Genomic DNA, 17,188 nt, shown 5'->3' with positions numbered 1-17,188 from the left:
CACAGAAGAACTGTGGTTAGTTCTCCAAGATGTTTGGGCCAACCTACCTGCCGAGTTCCTTCAAAAACTGTGTCCAAGTGTACCTAGAAGAATTGATGCTTGATGCTGTTTTGAAGGCAAAGGGTGGTCACACCAAATATGGATTTGATTTAGATTTTTCTTCTGTTCACTCACTTTGCATTTAGTTAATTGATAAATGTAATCTATTAACATGTCTATTTTTGAAAGCATTCTTACTTTACAGCATTTTTTCACACCTGCCTAAAACTTTTGCACAGTACTTATATATATATATATATATATATATATAATTTACAGAATGGTACAAATGTATTTGACTCTATTCACATTCCCATCGCAGTTTGTTTTTAGATTATATTAGTCCCTGGTCAAGACAAAGTCTCTCAGGGGTTGGCCTATCATTAGATTGCCGATGTAAGGTCTCTGGTCCCATCGTATAAGCAAGATAGTTTATTCACAAATAAATACATACACTTTTATTTATGTTTCTGTTGGTAAATTAACACATTATCGCATGCGTTCATGTCACGCTGTGCACTCTAACATTGCATCACAAGCAAACAGTACGCCAGGACATTGTGGCGCAACGGTAGCGCATCTGACTCCAGATCAGAAGGTTGTGTGTTCAAATCACGTCGAGGTCAAAACCGTCTTTATATCAATTCCACTCTTTATCATTATTTAGCGTGTTTGAATTTGAAATCCGGACATTTATTTATACAATTTAGCCTACACAACATATTGATTATAAAGCGACAAACAAATTACTTCCTGGGGGGGCAGTTCAGTTTCAATCAAGTTCCAGTCTCTCTGCCATTATCTTGCGCTGCTGTGTTTGGTCCGGTAAAAAGGGCGTGACCAGAGCGGTATGGGCAATCCCGTTAGGTAGCTTGCATGTCAATCTCTCCTTCTTTTCTATTTATATACCCAGCACTGCTCCCGCCCTTCGTCTGTGTTTGTTTCTATTCTTTTCATCATTCAGCTTTGCTATTTTTCTGCAGGAGCTCCAACGTTAGTCTTTTCTGCTCCATCCAGTCTCCAGCGCAGCTACAGCGCCGTTCAAAGCGCAGCGTCATTCTCAGCTTGCTCTGCGTTTTCATCAGAAAGACTGTTCCGACGTCACCGCTGCACTGCAACTCTTTCACACCGGCGCCTCACAGACCATGGTTACCACGGCAACGCCTCATCTCGTGAACAGTGGGAACAATAGTATTGTGGTTTACTACATAATATCCCACCCATCGTTGGTGTTCAAACAAAGCAGAGTGTTACATTGGGAAAGGGCCGTACCTGTCAGTAAGTATTTTAAATTCATTTGGGAAGGTTTAAGATTGTGAAGAAGTTTAAATATGCTGCGTATTTGCGCATTGGGAACTTTGCATAATGACGTTTTTATTAATGCCACTTTCTTACGGACAGTAGTCAGGGCGATGATACAAGACCAGAGCCAATAAACCTGTTATTTGCTTGTCCTTTCACTACCATATTCTATCGTGCTTGCTCAGAATACGCGTGAATCCTGAAAACATCTTGTTAATATTTAAACAAAGCCAGCAGTCACTTTATTGATCACCCTGTGGATTGGAATACAGATGATTGTGTTAAAGATGTTAATAGACTTTCAATGTACACGTTTTAGAGCTCAGCGTTTGTTGAGGCAGTTCAAGCGCTGCACTTTCAGGCAGCCAGTTCCAGTGTTTGCCTTTTGGACTTACTCTGGAAGGAATACAAAAAAAAAAAAAAAACATTTGTTGAGAACCGCATTTGGGAGAAAACTTAACAGTTTCAAAACACATTTGTAAAGGCATCGGATTCTATTATGGTGTTGCCGAGCTGTTGAACGTTTCTCATTACAGGTTTACTGGATTGCCAAAAAGAATGCTATCTCGAAACATCAGTCTTGTCAAGCCGAAATAGCTCAGTTGGGAGAGCGTTAAACTGAAGATATGAAGGTCCCTGGTTCGATCACGGGTTTCGGCAAACAGCAAGGCGATATTTGTTTTGTATTATTTTGAACTAAAAAAAGAGAGCACATTTATTCTTCAGCGTAATTGGATGAAATAACAGCGTATCAGAGTGCCATTATCTAATGTGATTAAAAAATGCAAAAAGCATCGTCCCTGGGTGGGCTTGAACCACCAACCTTTCAGTTAACAGCCGAACGCGCTAACCGATTGCGCCACAGAGACCAACCTATTAAGCCGCCAAAGCATACGGCAGTGATTAGCAAGGCGAGATGCTGCAGAACGTGATCGAGGGAGCAGAACTTAGCAGAACCTGAGATCACATCTAAGAAGAAAGCAAGACGGGGCAGGAAAGTCTATGTAATCAATTATGGCAGCACAGCATGCGTCTTTTTTGTTAGATAACACCCTGGGAGACAACAGAGCAGTGTGTGTAAATAGCTACAATGGAAACCATATACTTACGACTTAATTTTGATACAGAACTGTGGTCATGTGTAATCTGTTTTCATTATGATAATAAAGCTACAGTTCAGTGGATTATATTTGGAATCTTTGGTTCTGTCATTCACTATTTTCTCAAATAAGATGACAAATTAATAGCTCAGTTGGTTACAGTGAAAGAAACGAGCACCAGTCAGCCCGGCTAGCTCAGTCGGTAGAGGATGAGACTCTTAATCTCAGGGTCGTGGGTTCGAGCCCCACGTTGGGCGTCCTTTTTAAATACAAATTGAAGATGTTTCTTCAAGACAACGGAGCAATGTCTGATTCTGTTCACATTGTATACAGTATTGCAACAAAATTACTTATTGAATAGAGGCGTGGGTTCAAATCCCACTTCTAACAGTTCAATTTTACTTATTTTTAAAAAGAATACATTTCTTTATTTTACTATTAAAGATTGTTTTAAGAAAATCAACAGCTGATACCAAACTCTTGTCAGCACTCAATACCATTTTAATTTCCATTTTAAATCCGACTAAAATAGTGTTCCTAACGCAAATTGCATTTTTGTTGTAAACAGACTACTTGTTAACGTCACTGAAAAATATTTTGTGTCGAAACATGTTATTTAACTTGATTGTTTTAATATTCCAAATAACATATTACTTTGAAAAACATAATATATTTTTTTAATACAGTCCTATTTGAGTATTTAAAATATGGTTACATTCAAATGCCAGCAATGGTGTGTTAATTTAACGAAGCGCCTAACGCCCCTCGGAACGTTCGCATTTTTAAATCCTAACGGTCTCTGCTCAGCTGAGTGGAATGTTCACGAGCCGGTTGCCTAGCAGCGTCTCCCCCTCCTTCTCTGCCCCGCCCTCTCGCCCTCTCGCCCTCTCGCCCTCTCTCGTTGCTCCAGCTAGGAGTTCAAATTCTGCTTCGTTATATTAGCGCAATTCTTTACTAACTTTTACAAATTAGCTTATTAGAAGCTTCGTGTTTTTAACATGGTTCAGGTGCAGTCCGGGCAGACTGACTGCAGCATCATTACAGTATACCGCACTGCGCTCGGCTTTGTGTGGCGGCTGATACACAAAATAATGAACGACTATTAAATAAATCACATCTATTGCTTTTTAATGCTAAATATGTATCTGGTATTCTAAGTATTATCTACAATTAATAATTCAGCTCTATTCATATTCAGAATGTAATACAGTATTAAAACTATCAAACTGACTGGAAACATGGAACACATTAATTGCGATCGATTCGATACCAATAGGATTACATAAGAGCTGTTGTGTATAGACAATGTCATAAACGCCGAAATGAACACGGACGGTCTTTATTAAGGGCTGACTCGTTTAGATGTTCGAGACACCTACCAGCCCTATTGCTGCCTTCCACCATGCACGCTACAATATGTATATAGGTGTAACAGATTTTATTCTTCAAATTGTAAATATTTATTACAATTCAAATACTTGTTACTATTGCAATAGATTTTTTGTTTAAAAAAGTTTTTGGCTTAACTTTGAAATATGCAATAAATAAAAGTAAGTTGTTTAATTTGTGTCTTTTTGTATTGTAAAAATAAGAAAGCATTTTACGTGTTTAGATGTTAAACACCTGTAGATTTGTAAACGTGTTCAGGTGTTTAAAAAGTGTTAGAGCGAATAAACATATTCACGTGTTTATTACTTAAGCACCTTAACGCGTTTATATTCTAAACATGTTTATAAAGTAAACGCCTTGACGCGTTTAAAAAGTGTTACAGATAAGTGTTTATGAATGTCCCAAACTTACACATGGTTTTAGAGTGTAGCTACTGTTGCATGTAAATGAGTTTGATATTCACCTTCCCATATGGTCTAGCGGTTAGGATTCCTGGTTTTCACCCAGGCGGCCCGGGTTCGACTCCCGGTATGGGAACGTCTTTGTTTTTGTCATTTTGTTACAGAACTGTGGTCATGTGTAATATGTTTTCATTATGATAATAAAGCTACAGTTATAAAATAAAAAAAAGTATTTAAAAAAAACTACAGTTACTTGAGGTATATATATATATATATATAATTTACAGAATGGTACAAATGTATTTGACTCTATTCACATTCCCATCGCAGTTTGTTTTTAGATTATATTAGTCCCTGGTCAAGACAAAGTCTCTCAGGGGTTGGCCTATCATTAGATTGCCGATGTAAGGTCTCTGGTCCCATCGTATAAGCAATATAGTTTATTCACAAATAAATACATACACTTTTATTTATGTTTCTGTTGGTAATAACACATTATCGCATGCGTTCATGTCACGCTGTGCACTCTAACATTGCATCACAAGCAAACAGTACACCAGGACTTCGTGGCGCAACGGTAGCGCGTCAGACTCCAGATCAGAAGGTTGCGTGTTCAAATCACGTCAAGGTCAAAACCGTCTTTATATCTATTCCACTCTATATCATTTTTTAGCGTGTTTGAATTTGAAATCCGGACATTTATTTATACAATTTAGCCCACACAACATATTGATTATATAGCGACAAACAAATTACTTCAGTTTCAATCAAGTTCCAGTCTCTCTGCCATTATCTTGCGCTGCTGTGTTTGGTCCGGTAAAAAGGGCGTGACCAGAGCAGTATGGGCAATCCCGTTAGGTAGCTTGCATGTCAATCTCTCCTTCTTTTCTATTTATATACCCAGCACTGCTTCCGTCCTTCGTCTGTGTTTGTTTTTTGTTGTTCGCTCCTTTTACTGCAGGTCATTTCTCTGCTCAGCGCTGGTAGACAGTATCAGCTATTTTCCTACCTGCTCAGGTGATTCTTTTCATCATTCAGCTTTTGTATTTTTCTGCAGGAGCTCCAACGTTAGTCTTTTCTGCTCCATCCAGTCTCCAGCGCAGCTACAGCGCCGTTCAAAGCGCAGCGTCATTCTCAGCTTGCTCTGCGTTTTCATCAGAAAGACTGTTCCGACGTCACCGCTGCACTGCAACTCTTTCACACCGGCGCCTCACAGACCATGGTTACCACGGCAACGCCTCATCTCGTGAACAGTGGGAACAATAGTATTGTGGTTTACTACATAATGTCCCACCCATCGTTGGTGTTCAAACAAAGCAGAGTGTTACATTGGGAAAGGGCCGTACCTGTCAGTAAGTATTTTAAATTCATTTGGGAAGGTTTAAGATTGTGAAGAAGTTTAAATATGCTGCGTATTTGCGCATTGGGAACTTTGCATAATGACGTTTTTATTAATGCCACTTTCTTACGGACAGTAGTCAGGGTGATGATACAAGACCGGAGCCAATAAACCTGTTATTTGCTTGTCCTTTCACTACCATATTCTATCGTGCTTGCTCAGAATACGCGTGAATCCTGAAAACATCTTGTTAATATTTAAACAAAGCCAGCAGTCACTTTATTGATCACCCTGTGGATTGGAATACAGATGATTGTGTTAAAGATGTTAATAGACTTTCAATGTACACGTTTTAGAGCTAAGCGTTTGTTGAGGCAGTTCAAGCGCTGCACTTTCAGGCAGCCAGTTCCAGTGTTTGCATTTTGGACTTACTCTGGAAGGAATACAAAAAAAAAAAAAAAAAAAAAAAACATTTGTTGAGAATCGCATTTGGGAGAAAACTTAACAGTTTCGAAACACATTTGTAAAGGCATCGGATTCTATTATGGTGTTGCCGAGCTGTTGAACGTTTCTCATTACAGGTTTACTGGATTGCCAAAAAGAATGCTATCGCGAAACATCAGTCTTGTCAAGCCGAAATAGCTCAGTTGGGAGAGCGTTAGACTGAAGATCTAAAGGTCCCTGGTTCGATCCCGGGTTTCGGCAAACAGCAAGACGATATTTGTTTTGTATTATTTTGAACTAAAAAAAGAGAGCACATTTATTCTTCAACGTAATTGGATGAAATAACAGCGTATCAGAGTGCCATTATCTAATGTGATTAAGAAATGCAAAAAGCATCGTCCCTGGGTGGGCTTGAACCACCAACCTTTCGGTTAACAGCCGAACGCGCTAACCGATTGCGCCACAGAGACCAACCTATTAAGCCGCCAAAGCATACGGCAGTGATTAGCAAGGCGAGATGCTGCAGAACGTGATCGAGGGAGCAGAACTCAGCAAAACCTGAGATCACATCTAAGATGAAAGCAACACGGGGCTGGAAAGTCTATGTAATCAATTATGGCAGCACAGCATGTGTCTTTTTTGTTAGATAACACCCTGGGAGACAACAGAGCAGTGTGTGTAAATAGCTACAATGGAAACCATATACTTACGTCTTAATTTTGATACAGAACTGTGGTCATGTGTAATCTGTTTTCATTATGATAATAAAGCTACAGTTCAGTGGATTATATTTGGAATCTTTGGTTCTGTCATTCACTATTTTCTCAAATAAGATGACAAATTAATAGCTCAGTTGGTTACAGTGAAAGAAACGTGCACCAGTCAGCCCGGCTAGCTCAGTCGATAGAGCATGAGACTCTTAATCTCAGGGTCGTGGGTTCGAGCCCCACGTTGGGCGTCCTTTTTAAATACAAATTGAAGATGTTTCTTCGAGACAACGGAGCAAAGTCTGATTATGTTCACAGTGTATACAGTATTGCAACAAAATTACTTATTGGTCATTGTCAAATAGCAATTGCTATTGTAAAAAGCATGCATCGTTTATAGCTATAACGATATTGAAATAAATAATCTTACTTTTTGGGTTGACTTCAATCCGTTTCTTTTTTTTACACTTGTCATAACATCATTCATGGAGCAACAGTTGGTATGTGCGTAATAAACCCAATCGGGCCTTGATACGAGAACCCTAGTGTGTGCTGAAATAAATAATGCGGTTTTCTACAATAACAAACGGAGCTTGTCAGAATGGTCAAGTGGTCTACGGCGCCAGACTCAAGGACTCTGTCTTTCTAAAGAATTGTGTGTTCTGGTCTCTGAATGGATTCGTGGGTTCAAATCCCACTACTGACAGTTCAATTTAACTTATTTTTAAAAATAATAAATTTCAGCACTCAATACCATTTTAATTTCCATTTTAAATCGGACTAAAATAGTGTTCCTAACACAGATTGCATTTTTTTTTATAAACAGACTACTTGTTAACCTCACTGAAAAATATTTTGTGTCCAAACATGTTATTTAACTTGATAGTTTTAAAATTCCAAATAACATATTACTTTGAAAACACATCGTTTTTAATGCAGTCCTATTGGAGTATTTAAAAATATGGTTATATTCATATGCCAGCAACGGTGTGTTAATTTAACGAAGCGCCTAACGCCGCTCGGAACGTTCGCATTTTTAAATCCTAACGGTCTCTGCTCAGCTGAGTGGAATGTTCACGAGCCGGTTGCCTAGCAGCGTCTCCCCCTCCTTCTCTGCCCCGCCCTCTCGCCCTCTCTCGTTGCTCCAGCTAGGAGTTCAAATTTAGCTTCGTTATATTAGCGCAATTCTTTACTAACTTACAAATTAGCTTATTCGGGGCTTCGTGTTTTTAAGATGGTTCAGGTGAATTCCGGGCAGACTGACTGGAGCATCATTACAGTATAAGGCACTGCGCTCAGCTTTGTGTGGCGGCTGATACACAAAATAATGAACGACTATTAAATAAATCACATGTATTGCTTTTTAATGCTAAATATGTATCTGGTATTCTAAGTATTATCAACAATTAATAATTCAGCTCTATTCATATTCAGAATGTAATACAGTATTAAAACTATCAAACTGACTGGAAACATGGAACACATTAATTGCGATCGATTCGATACCAATAGGATTACATAAGAGCTGTTGTGTATAGACAATGTCGTAAAAGCCAAAATGAACACGGACGGTCTTTATTAAGGGCTGACTCGTTTAGATGTTCGAGAGATCTAGGTGTACTGGACAAATCTACTGGATTTTTTCCAAATCGTAAGTGTACCGCCTGTGATAATACATTTAAAACTAAGAAAATGCACAAGCCATACAACGAAAAAAAAGAGTACAGTATCTTGCAAGTGATTGTGCTTCAACTCATGTCATTTATGTGATTTCTTGTCCTAGCCATTTGCAATATGGTGGTAAAACTATTAGACAGTTACAATTGCACATTAATGAGCGAGCATAAAAGTTCAATTAGGAGAAAATATATTCATCGACCACTCGCTAGACATTTTGTAGATGCCAAACATTCCGTTTCAGATCTTAAATTCTGTGGCATACAAACATTTTCAAGATCGCAGTGGTGGTAATGTCACGGGTGACGAATGTGTTGATTATTATTTTTTTCAGTATTATCACTTATGATTTTTGAATTTTAATTGGATTGGTTTTCCTTTTTTTGCACAGTTTGTTTATTTGAATTATTGTTTTATTTCTGACCATGAGATGCATTTTAAAGTGTATTTGTTCACTTAACCATACGTCATCCACTCTCTGGTCCAGACCTCCTCTTAGGGCTCCTGTCCAGACGCCTGTTTGGGCAGCCCTCTCCATAGGGTGCTGCGCTTCAGCTGAAGGCCTCAGGAGAGATCCTGATATCCTGACATAAACCACGAACGCAAAGGTTCTTGTCAGTACCTCTTTTCAAATGTCTTCAATCACCAAGTTCCGCAGTCCTCCCAGAGTGAGTCCACGAAAAAAAAATAACAAAACGAAACTGACACTGTCCGTGCCCCAAAAAAAACACAGCCCCTCACTGTCTAATCTCGTACTCTTTATTTTCGTTTACATCCCTCGGCTTCTCTCTCTTTCCTATTCCGGTATCTCCTAGTTCCATGCTCCCAGTCTCTTAGTTCCTCACCCTTTTTATTCCTCAAAGCCCTTCTAATTCCAGGTGTGTACAGGTACCTGCAATTGTTTGGGGCGGGACCTGAGGTCCGTGTGGACAGTGCTTGTGATAAACAAAACAAAAAATACTTTAATTACGAACTCCGTTTCACCCGTGCACCAAACAAAATAGACAAATAATAATCAACACAGCAAAAAACACAGTGCAAAGCAAACAGAAAATTATGAAAAAGAAAAAAAAAACGATCTAAATAAAATATTCACACAATATTAATTAATACGTGCAGAAAATAAATAAATAAACACAGGCATAGGGTCACTTGTGTCAAATACATACACATGTATTTATGTTTCGTTTGGAGGCAAATTAACCCAATACATTATTGCATTCTGCCACGTCATTAGATGAGAAAAGCCCCTTTGTGCCAGTGCGCATTCAGAGATGCGCTGAGAGAATCCGTCTTCTGTGTCACTCAGTACTGCCAGCTTTCCCCCATTGGTGATATATTGGTCAGCATAGCTGCTTTCCAAGTAATTGACCAGAGACGATTCCCAGCCAATACAACTGTGTTTATGCCCACGTTTCAAATAATGAAATTTATAAAAGCAAATCGCATTGTTTTATGTTTTCTTTACTTTTAAAGCTGAGAATCAAACACACTTCCGACAAGTTCATAGCCCTGCTGGCTACGAACAAGTATTGAGTCGGCTGTTTCCCATGACCCTGGTGATACCGAGTGTTTTCCGAGTATCAGCGTCGGCACCGCCATGTGTTTGGCATGCTTGCTGTACACTCTAGCATTGCATAACAAGCTGGCATGACACCCGGACTTCGTGGCGCAACGGTAGCGCGTCTGACTCCAGATCAGAAGGTTGCGTGTTCAAATCACGTCGAGGTCAAAGCCGCCTTTGTTTTTATTACACACTGTTTCATTTTTTAACGTGTTTGAATTTGAATCTTTCCGGACATTTATTTATACAATTTAGCCTATACAGCATATTGATTATATAGCGATCAAACAGATATTTATTGTATTGCGATTCATTTTTATGTTTCATTTGATACAGCACAATAAGCTAAAGTGAATCCGAAATTACTGTTGACCAGTCTCCATTGACACAGTTGGGTAATAAAGTCATATTAACACTTCCTTGCATGAGATAGTGAAAATGTGTGTAACCTGTCAGTAAGTATTTTAAATTCATTTGGGAAGGTTTAAGATTGTGAAGAAGTTTAAATATGCTGCGTATTTGCGCATTGGGAACTTTGCATAATGACGTTTTTATTAATGCCACTTTCTGACGGACAGTAGTCAGGGTGATGATACAAGACCAGAGCCAAAAAAAACCATTTGTTGAGAACCGCATTTGGGAGAAAACTTAAGAGTTTCGAAACGCATTTGTAAAGGCATCGGATTCTATTATGCTGTTGCCGAGCTGTTGAACGTTTCTCATTACAGGTTTACTGGATTGCCAAAAAGAATGCTATCTCGAAACATCAGTCTTGTCAAGCCGAAATAGCTCAGTTGGGAGAGCGTTAGACTGAAGATCTAAAGGTCCCTGGTTCGATCCCGGGTTTCGGCAAACAACAAGACGGTATTTGTTTTGTATTATTTTGAACTGAAAAAACAGAGCACATTTATTCTTCAGCGTAATTGGATGAAATAACAGAGTATCAGAATGCCATTTTCTAATGTGATTAAGAAATGCAAAAAACATCGTACCTGGGTGGGCTTGAACCACCAACCTTTCGGTTAACAGCCGAACGCGCTAACCGATTGCGCCACAGAGACCAAACTGTTATGCCGCCAAAGCATACGGGAGTGATGAGCAAGGCGAGCTGCTGCAGAACGTGATCGAGGGAGCAGAACTCAGCAGAACCTGAGATCTCATCTAAGAAGAAAGCAACACGGGGCAGGAAAGTCTATGTAATCAATAATGGCAGCACAGCATATGTCGTTTTGTTAGATAACACCCTGGGAGTGTGTGTAAATAGCTACAATGGAAACCATATACTTACGTCTTAATTTTGATACAGAACTGTGGTCATGTGTAATCTGTTTTCATTATGATAATAAAGCTACATTTCAGTGGATTATATTTGGAATCTTTGGTTCTGTCATTCACTATTTTCTCAAATAAGATGACAAATTAATAGCTCAGTTGGTTACAGTGATAGAAACGAGCACCAGTCAGCCCGGCTAGCTCAGTCGGTAGAGCATGAGACTCTTAATCTCAGGGTCGTGGGTTCGAGCCCCACGTTGGGCGTCCTTTTTAAATACAAATTGAGATGTTTCTTCGAGACAACGGAGCAAAGTCTGATTATGTTCACAGTGTATACAGTATTGCAACAAAATTACTTATTGGTCATTGTCAAATAGCAATTGCTATTGTAAAAAGCATGCATCGTTTATAGCTATAACGATATTGAAATAAATAATCTTACTTTTTTGGGTTGACTTCAATCCGTTTCTTTTTTTTACACTTGTCATAACATCATTCATGGAGCAAGTTGGTATGTGCGTAATAAACCCAATCGGGCCTTGATACGAGAACCCTAGTGTGTGCTGAAATAAATAATGCGGTTTTCTACAATAACAAATGGAGCTTGTCAGAATGGTCTAGTGGTCTACGGCGCCAGACTCAAGGACTCTGTCTTTCTAAAGAATTGTGTGTTCTGGTCTCTGAATGGAGGCGTGGGTTCAAATCCCACTACTGACAGTTCAATTTAACTTATTTTTAAAAATAATAAATTTCAGCACTCAATACCATTTTAATTTCCATTTTAAATCGGACTAAAATAGTGTTCCTAACACAGATTGCATTTTTTTTTATAAACAGACTACTTGTTAACCTCACTGAAAAATATTTTGTGTCCAAACATGTTATTTAACTTGATTGTTTTAAAATTCCAAATAACATATTACTTTGAAAACACATCGTTTTTAATGCAGTCCTATTGGAGTATTTAAAATATGGTTATATTCATATGCCAGCAACGGTGTGTTAATTTAACGAAGCGCCTAACGCCGCTCGGAACGTTCGCATTTTTAAATCCTAACGGTCTCTGCTCAGCTGAGTGGAATGTTCACGAGCCGGTTGCCTAGCAGCGTCTCCCCCTCCTTCTCTGCCCCGCCCTCTCGCCCTCTCTCGTTGCTCCAGCTAGGAGTTCAAATTTAGCTTCGTTATATTAGCGCAATTCTTTACTAGCTTACAAATTAGCTTATTAGGGGCTTCGTGTTTTTAAGATGGTTCAGGTGCATTCCGGGCAGACTGACTGGAGCATCATTACAGTATAAGGCACTGCGCTCAGCTTTGTGTGGCGGCTGATACACAAAATAATGAACGACTATGAAATAAATCACATGTATTGCTTTTTAATGCTAAATATGTATCTGATATTCTAAGTATTATCAACAATTAATAATTCAGCTCTATTAATATTCAGAATGTAATACAGTATTAAAACTATCAAACTGACTGGAAACATGGAACACATTAATTGCGATCGATTCGATACCAATAGGATTACATAAGAGCTGTTGTGTATAGACAATGTCGTAAAAGCCAAAATGAACACGGACTGTCTTTATTAAGGGCTGACTCGTTTAGATGTTCGAGAGATCTAGGTGTACTGGACAAATCTACTGGATTTTTTTCCAAATCGTAAGTGTACCGCCTGTGATAATACATTTAAAACTAAGAAAATGCACAAGCCATACAACGAAAAAAAAGAGTACAGTATCTTACAAGTGATTGTGCTTCAACTCATGTCATTTATGTGATTTCTTGTCCTAGCCATTTGCAATATGGTGGTAAAACTATTAGACAGTTACAATTGCACATTAATGAGCGAGCATAAAAGTTCAATTAGGAGAAAATATATTCATCGACCACTCGCTAGACATTTTGTAGATGCCAAACATTCCGTTTCAGATGTTAAGTTCTGTGGCATACAAACATTTTCAAGATCGCAGTGGTGGTAATGTCACGGGTGACGAATGTGTTGATTATTATTTTATTCAGTATTATCACTTATGATTTTTGAATTTTAATTGGATTGGTTTTCCTTTTTTTGCACAGTTTGTTTATTTGAATTATTGTTTTATTTCTGACCATGAGATGCATTTTAAAGTGTATTTGTTCACTTAACCATACGTCATCCACTCTCTGGTCCAGACCTCCTCTTAGGGCTCCTGTCCAGACGCCTGTTTGGGCAGCCCTCTCCATAGGGTGCTGCGATTCAGCTGAAGGCCTCAGGAGAGATCCTGATATCCTGACATAAACCACGAACGCAATGGTTCTTGTCAGTACCTCTTTTCAAATGTCTTCAATCACCAAGTTCCGCAGTCCTCCCAGAGTGAGTCCACGAAAAAAAATAACAAAACGAAACTGACACTGTCCGTGCACAAAAAAAAAACCCCAGCCGCTCACTGTCTAATCTCGTCCTCTTTATTTTCGTTTACTTCCCTCGGCTTCTCTCTCTTTCCTATTCCGGTATCTCCTAGTTCCATGCTCCCAGTCTCTTAGTTCCTCACCCTTTTTATTCCTCAAAGCCCTTCTAATTCCAGGTGTGTACAGGTACCTGCAATTGTTTGGGGCGGGACCTGAGGTCCGTGTGGACAGTGCTTGTGATAAACAAAACAAAAAATACTTTAATTACGAACTCCGTTTCACCCGTGCACCAAACAAAATAGACAAATAATAATCAACACAGCAAAAAACACAGTGCAAAGCAAACAGAAAATTATGAAAAAGAAAAAAAAACGATCTAAATAAAATATTCACACAATACTAATTAATACGTGCAGAAAATAAATAAATAAACACAGGCATAGGGTCACTTGTGTCAAATACATACACATGTATTTATGTTTCGTTTGGAGGCAAATTAACCCAATACATTATTGCATTCTGCCACGTCATTAGATGATCAAAGCCCCTTTGTGCCAGTGTGCATTCAGAGGAGTCGCGCTGAGAGAATCCGTCTTCTGTGTCACTCAGTACTGCCAGCTTTCCCCCGTTGGTGATATATTGGTCAGCATAGCTGCTTTCCAAGTAATTGACCAGAGACGATTCCCAGCCAGTACAACTGTGTTTATGCCCACGTTTCAAATAATGAAATTTTTAAAAGCAAATCGCATTGTTTTATGTTTTCTTTACTTTTAAAGCTGAGAATCAAACACACTTCCGACAACTTCATAGCCCTGCTGGCTACGAACACGTATTGAGTCGGCTGTTTCCTATGACCCTGGTGATACAGACACCAACAGATTTTAATCCCGTCACCTTAACCTCTTGACCACGACTATTTTCTATAAAGTCTCAAGATTTATAAACATATCACAGGCAAAGAACAAATACACAGTTCGTTTAATAAACATGAAACCACAATCCCTGGTTTAGGAGGCCGAGGGCTTTATCTTTTGGTGTTTCTGGGCACAATTTAAAAAAAGAAAGCAATGTCATTTGTAAAGAAACTAATTTGATTAAAAACCTAACGTTTTAGAGGTCAATTGTCAATTTGAATGTGTCCAGTAATGTGCACATTTCCTTGATTGCGAAATTTAATATTAATTAAATTGTCTTCAGTTAATGTTTTAAAAAAACTACTTTGCTAACAGAAGAAAAACAAGCTAGCAGAGGATGGTTTCGATCCATCGACCTCTGGGTTATGGGCCCAGCACGCTTCCGCTGCGCCACTCTGCTACAGCTGCCGCATGACTGAATTACCAAACAGCAGAAAAAAAACTGAACTCATCGTTTTAACCAGCCACACGGCAGTGGCCGGGGCGAACCATGGAAACATTGCAAATCAGAGATGATCCGTTTTCTTTTCTCCCAAATACGGTATGCAAAGTATGCAACTTTTCTGCCCACTTTGATCACAGGCAGTTTTATCCCCCAGTTTCGGCTGCCAATTCCAATATTCTGTCTCTCTAAAGCATCTTAAATCGTGGAAAGCGCTCTTTTTAAAATTACACTGAAGACTTATTTTGTTCGACCAGGCTTCAATTAGATATTTTCTTGTTTTTAAATAGATTTTGTGAAGCGCATATGGGGCGCCAGAGAAAATATATATGATTAATTGATTGATTGAATGTTAGCCTGCGTTCGGTCTGGCAGGTTTAATTCTTAAAAAGACAACGCCGAAGGGTGTGATAAATGACATTGTATCTGAGATGCTGCATGTAGACAATAATGTAAGAGCACCACCTTCGTTCCAACAAGGTTCCATAGTGTTGTGGTTATCACGTCTGCTTTACACGCAGAAGGCCCTGGGTTCGATCCCCAGTGGGACCATTGCAGTTTGTTTTTAAATTATATTAATCCCTGGTGAAGACAAAGTCTCTCTGGGTTTGGCCTATCATTAGATTAGCGATGTAAGGTCTCTGGTCCCATCGTATAAGCAAGATAGTTTATTCACAAATAAACACATACACTTTTATTTATGTTTCTTTTGTTGGTACATCATTGCATTCTGTCACGTCATTAGATGATCAAAGCCCCTTTGTGCCAGTGCGCATTCAGAGGAGACGCGCTGAGAGAATCCGTCTTCTGTGTCACTCAGTACTGCCAGCTTTCCCCCGTTGGTGAACAGACATAGCAGCAATAATAACCCGTTTATAAAAACAAGCGTACTGGACACGGATTACACTATTAACACTGAACATGTGAACTGAAACGTGTCTACTAAATAAACAAAGTGTGGAAGAAAACTAGCAACATCAGATCATTAAAATATTTAACTTGTTTAAAACATTTAAGAAAAGTCTGAGCGCGGAAAGCTCGATACATCGATAGTCTCGTCTTTCAGCATGTTTTGGACGAATATATATTCTAAGCCCCCTCACTTGTACACGAAGTGAAATACTGAAAGTGTGAAGAAGGGTAGAAGAACGCGAGTGACTGCTTTAACTTAAACGCCGCTCTGCTTTTTAAACAGGTCAATAAGCCGAGTCTGCAGGCAGGGCTCGCTCCTCACATCATCTCTGTCTGTCAGCACCCAGCGTCAGGCAGTCTAGCGGCAGAATATATATATATATATATATATATATATATATATATATATATATATATTTCTCTCTCTCTCTCTCTCTCTCTCTCTCTCTCTATATATATATATATATATATATATTTCTATAATATAAATGTTGTAATTCTTTGCACTGTAAGTCGCTCTGGATAAGATCGTCTGCTAAATGACTCAAATGTAAATGTAATAAACGGGGTGACGTTATCTAACTTTAACGAACAAACTCGCCTGGATAAAAAGGAACAGCAACACTGATGCTACTAATCATGCTCGTTATTTGGGATATTATTCAATCTAACGTTAGCTAACGTTACCCAGTTGACTACATTAGCTAGGTACCGGTGGTGCTTGCTAGCTGGCTAGATAACACTAGCTAGCTTCTAACATAAGTTAGCTAACGTTACTACTTCCACTTATCTGGGGGGCGGCTAGCGTAGCAAGATACGTACAAGCATTGTTGGGTCAAGTCGTTGGTTTTTTATTTTTGTATCGATACTACTGCTAACTTACCTGTCCTCTCACTCGCAACTCGACTTGCTCTCAAAAGCGCGCTCGTTTGGCAATACGTTGGCTGATGACGTTTCCAACTCATTTTCTATTGGCCAACTGACCACGTCAATCAAACTTCGAATTTTCAGACAATGCGATCCAATCTGATCTGATGTCCGCGGTTCCGGGCAACTTCATCCTACAGACTACTGAACCAGTTAGTTCAGATGATCGCTGGATACACAATAAACAATCTGACAATTTCACAAATAAACCCGTTTGTGTTCAAACCTATGAGAGGTGGAATGAAACAAAAATGTTAACTGCAAAAGCCAGAGCGTCAAACATCAACGACAAAGTTCAACATTTGAATTGAAATAACAGCTGTCAAATAGACAAAGCACAACACTCGAAGATAATATGCCAAATTGAA

At 39.0% G+C, this 17,188-nt stretch overlaps 10 non-coding genes across 10 annotated transcripts; 8 read left to right on the top strand and 2 right to left on the bottom strand.

Annotated features, from left to right (window-relative positions):
- Window positions 1–2,136: 2,136 nt before the first annotated feature.
- Window positions 2,137–2,210, bottom strand: trnan-guu (transfer RNA asparagine (anticodon GUU)). Its single transcript has one exon. It is a non-coding gene; the product is annotated as a tRNA-Asn (tRNA).
- A 415-nt stretch (window positions 2,211–2,625) lies between these two features.
- trnak-cuu (transfer RNA lysine (anticodon CUU)) lies at window positions 2,626–2,698 on the top strand. Its single transcript has one exon. It is a non-coding gene; the product is annotated as a tRNA-Lys (tRNA).
- Window positions 2,699–4,295: 1,597 nt separating this feature from the next.
- On the top strand, window positions 4,296–4,367 carry trnae-uuc (transfer RNA glutamic acid (anticodon UUC)). The gene has a single exon. It is a non-coding gene; the product is annotated as a tRNA-Glu (tRNA).
- A 1,835-nt stretch (window positions 4,368–6,202) lies between these two features.
- trnaf-gaa (transfer RNA phenylalanine (anticodon GAA)) lies at window positions 6,203–6,275 on the top strand. The gene has a single exon. It is a non-coding gene; the product is annotated as a tRNA-Phe (tRNA).
- Window positions 6,276–6,410: 135 nt separating this feature from the next.
- On the bottom strand, window positions 6,411–6,484 carry trnan-guu (transfer RNA asparagine (anticodon GUU)). Its single transcript has one exon. It is a non-coding gene; the product is annotated as a tRNA-Asn (tRNA).
- Window positions 6,485–6,899: 415 nt separating this feature from the next.
- trnak-cuu (transfer RNA lysine (anticodon CUU)) lies at window positions 6,900–6,972 on the top strand. The gene has a single exon. It is a non-coding gene; the product is annotated as a tRNA-Lys (tRNA).
- A 3,086-nt stretch (window positions 6,973–10,058) lies between these two features.
- trnaw-cca (transfer RNA tryptophan (anticodon CCA)) lies at window positions 10,059–10,130 on the top strand. The gene has a single exon. It is a non-coding gene; the product is annotated as a tRNA-Trp (tRNA).
- Window positions 10,131–10,741: 611 nt separating this feature from the next.
- Window positions 10,742–10,814, top strand: trnaf-gaa (transfer RNA phenylalanine (anticodon GAA)). The gene has a single exon. It is a non-coding gene; the product is annotated as a tRNA-Phe (tRNA).
- A 611-nt stretch (window positions 10,815–11,425) lies between these two features.
- trnak-cuu (transfer RNA lysine (anticodon CUU)) lies at window positions 11,426–11,498 on the top strand. Its single transcript has one exon. It is a non-coding gene; the product is annotated as a tRNA-Lys (tRNA).
- A 3,962-nt stretch (window positions 11,499–15,460) lies between these two features.
- On the top strand, window positions 15,461–15,533 carry trnav-uac (transfer RNA valine (anticodon UAC)). The gene has a single exon. It is a non-coding gene; the product is annotated as a tRNA-Val (tRNA).
- Window positions 15,534–17,188: the final 1,655 nt, after the last annotated feature.

Source organism: Acipenser ruthenus, chromosome 35 (genome assembly GCF_902713425.1).
Source record: "Acipenser ruthenus chromosome 35, fAciRut3.2 maternal haplotype, whole genome shotgun sequence".
In the NCBI taxonomy this organism is placed as follows: domain Eukaryota; kingdom Metazoa; phylum Chordata; class Actinopteri; order Acipenseriformes; family Acipenseridae; genus Acipenser; species Acipenser ruthenus.
The sequence above is the reverse complement of the archived record's forward strand: the minus strand, read 5'-3'. Positions and strand labels throughout refer to the sequence as shown.